We start from the raw sequence: 3,679 nt of genomic DNA, 5'->3' as shown, positions 1-3,679 counted from the left end.
GTCTCTTGCCACTTCTTTCTTGTTTTTCGCCAAAGTTTCCCTTGGGACGTTTCTTTGTCTGCTCTGAGACGCAGCTCTAGAAAAATAATCTGCAACCGTGACTAGCCCGTCTTCCTTAACTGAATTGGTATCAGATTCAGTCATCCCGTCCATCAGAAGAGCATCTTCATCAGTCCTTCGTCTACGAGACCGCCTACGACGGTTAGTACTGTGATGAGATTCACTGGCATCAGTGTGTGCAGTCTCATCAGATTCTGTATTATCAAGTAAGCTGAATGGATTGCCGTCTGGATCTTTGAGCACGGAACTGATGGAGAATTTGCCACCACGTGGTCCAGCACGACCTCGACCCCCTAAACACTTCTCCCTCTTCCTCCTGGGCGTCTCCTCCCGTCACGCTGATGTCGGCTCTCTCGATCATCTTCTCCTGCCAATGACCAATCACTCGGCCCGTCTTTACGCTCAGATTCTGTTTCAGGGGGGCTAGACAGCTCAGAGTTTGTACCATAACCGGAGGTGTCATTAGGGCCCCGACGACCTCTGCCTCTTCCACTCTAAGACCTAGAACCCATCTGTCGTAGCTGTTCATCAGTCTGCAGGCGTTCCATTCTTAGCTGTTCTGCTTCCTTTAGATAAGCAATCTGGTACTCTAAAAAACTTGCTCATTTCCGATGCTTTCTTTCGTGCCAACAAACACAAATGGAACCACAACATCTTCTCTAGGTGGTTGATTTTCATTGTCTCCTGATTCTCACCCGCACCACACCAGATTTGTCCATTATTTCCTGAATAGCTTTGCCATTTTTCCCAGTTACTTTTCCAACAAGATTCCTAGGAACCTGAATAAAATCCTCCACAAATTCCAAGAAACCTCTAGCCTTTTTTACAGCATCAGCACTCCCTCCATAGATTCTAAAGGTGCCAGTGTCTTCGTCTAGCTCGATAGCTGTGACTCCAGGAACCTTCCTAGCTTGCTGTGTGTTCCTATGGCCAGGCCCATTCAATCTTCTCTCCCAACAAATTCCTCATGAAAAGCTGCCGCAATTTGTTTTGGGCATTCTAAATGCTTAGCGGCTTCTTCCTTTCCGGACATGAGCATCGACTTCGTACGAATACTTCGCAAATGCGTGTCACTTAAAACGTTTACTGTCTTCACATTTGCTTCACTGGCAGACGGTATCATGAGCTGTGTGGTTTCTGGATGGTAAAAAATTCTGCATGCTCCTGCTGCTTTCTTAAAATCTTTATGTGCATTGTTCATTAGCACACGCCCCTCTCAAATCCTCAGGAGTATCCACTGTGCATTCAAAGAAGGTATTTTTTTTTTTTGACAGTTTTATTTTGATGGACAGGCCGAAGTCGCTCAAATGGGACTATTTCATCGTAAGTGGCCTCACAAGCAGCATTTTCAATGACAGAAAACTCTCCTTTCGTTATTCGAACTTTGGCCAACACCATCCACATGCTTCCTGGTCATTTGCTCTTGAATACCTCTGCTTCGTCTCCTTCACTAATTTCTTTGTTTATATCAGGCGGTGGTGGTGATCTAACTTCATTAAGTGGAACCTGGTGTTCTGCCTGCCAGTTGTTCTCAGAAACAACTGTGAGGGAGTCTTCCTGAACATCTTTGATAAGTCCCTTGTAGAAAGCCCGTTGGAGCCATGAACCTCCACCGTCAGCTTGACCATGTTGGAACCACCAAAAAAAAATTTTTTTTTTAACGTTTATTCAGTTTTAAGACAGAGCGTGAACGGGGGAGGGGCAGAGAGAGAGGGGGACACAGAATCCGAAGCAGAATCCAGGCTCTGGGCTGTCAGCACAGAGCCCGATGCGGGCCTCGAACTCACAGACCATGAGATCATTACCTGAGCCCGCAGTTGGACCCTTAACCGACTGAGCCACCCACGCGCCCCGTGGGAGGACTTTTCTAATAATCCATCGTTTGCGGAAGTTCAGTCCGTCGAGGGTCCCTGCTTTCTGGTGGGTCCCTCCATTCTCATTTGCTGTCACATGTGGGGCTAAGGCCTTGTCTCCTGACCCCGGCTACCCATTACCACCCCAGTCTCTGAGTTGCCCAAACCCCTCACCTCCTCCTCCCAGGGTGGCCACCGGGCACTCATGGGATAGTTTTGGCTCTCCGTTCCTGCCTCTTTTTGTGCCCTGGACTCTTCCTTTGTTTGTTCTTATGAGTTTGGCTCTGCATTTCAGGGAAGTTCCATATGCTTCTCTCCAGCAAGTAGCAGAAGGTCGCAGGCTATCGAGGCCACCGTGTTTTGAGAAACCTGCCTGATCACCATCAGTGTCTCCTGACGGGGCTAGTTTAAAGTCTGCTAGCTTCCGGGTCGCCTTGGGAACATGTAATTAATACAGTGAATATTCCCTAGTTTTCCCCTAGAACGATCAAATCAGACTTGCAGAGATTTAGCTGGGAAACTTAACGTTTTAACCAAAGCACCGGGGTGAAACTGATGCCCATACACTTGTGAGAACCCTTGCCTGTTGGGCAGCTTGGGTTCATTGACCCACCCAGCAAACATGTATGACGCACAGTGTGCCTGCACCACACAGGCGTCACAGGATGCGGAAAGAAAGAAGACGTTTTCTTTCTTCCAAGGACTCATGGTATAGTTCAGGACTTGGCAGCTCTTTTTGCAAAGGGACAGAGGGTAAACATTTTAGGGTTTGTGGGTCATATGGTCTCCTTTGCAAAAGCTACTGTAGACAATATGTATATAAATGAGGTGGCTGTGTCCCCCCCACATTTTATTTACAAAAGAAGGTGTGATTTGCTGAGCTATGGTAGGAGTTAAAAGAGGAACAAGCCAGGGCACCTGGCTGGCTCAGGAGAGCAGGTGACTCTTTTTTTTTCTTTATTTTTGAGAGAGAGAGAGAGAGAGCAAGACACAGCATGAGTGCGGGAGGCGCAGGGAGAGAGGGAGACAGAATCCGAAGCAGGCTCCAGGCTCTGAGCTGTCAGCACAGAGCCCGACGCAGAGCTCGAACTCACAAACTGCAAGATCATGACCTGAGCCGAAGTGGGATGCTTAACTGACAGAGCCACCCAGGCGCCTGAGCATGTGACTCTTGATCTCCAGGTGATAAATTCCAGCCCCATGTTGGGTGGAGATTTTACTTAAAAAAAGAAAAGAAAAGACTGGAACATGCCAAACAAAGGAGCATAGTGTAGCAGTTGCTATCCCAGAGGTGTGCAAGAGATGTGATGGGGCCAGGAGAGGAATCCTGGGGGGGAGGGGGGGAAGGGTGGGCCCAGGGGACTTCCCAGATGAGCTAACACTGGAGGGGAGACGGGGGGTGGGGGGGTGGGGGGGGTGGTTTGGGGGGCCGCAGGGTGTCAGGCTGTAGGTGATCATTGGACAGTTAGGTTGTTTGCATTCTGTACGATTGTAAATAGTGCTGCGAGGACCATCTTTGACGTCCTCCAGTGTTTGATTCTTTCTTAGGATAAAGACACTGTGTAACTTTGGTAGCACACTGTCAGGATGCCTGGGGAAAAGGAAGTGCAACTTCCACACCCTCCAGGGATGGGCACGGGGCACATCTCCCACCCCACTCCTCGGTTGCCGGGTTGCTAACTTCTAAAAGCACCAACAAATATCAATTCACGATGAAGGCTTAGTCTGGCCTTTAATCGCAAAATTAAAAACCTAGCCTGAAAAAT

General features: G+C 48.6%; 1 pseudogene; it reads right to left on the bottom strand.

The window, feature by feature from the left end:
* Nucleotides 1-421: 421 nt before the first annotated feature.
* On the bottom strand, nt 422-1,688 carry LOC124520446 (fragile X mental retardation syndrome-related protein 1-like; annotated as a pseudogene).
* Nucleotides 1,689-3,679: the final 1,991 nt, after the last annotated feature.

Source organism: Lynx rufus, unplaced genomic scaffold (assembly GCF_022079265.1).
Source record: "Lynx rufus isolate CCGP_SWC_20201006 ecotype Redwood Valley unplaced genomic scaffold, mLynRuf1.p SCAF_3, whole genome shotgun sequence".
Classification (NCBI taxonomy): domain Eukaryota; kingdom Metazoa; phylum Chordata; class Mammalia; order Carnivora; family Felidae; genus Lynx; species Lynx rufus.
The sequence above is the reverse complement of the archived record's forward strand: the minus strand, read 5'-3'. Positions and strand labels throughout refer to the sequence as shown.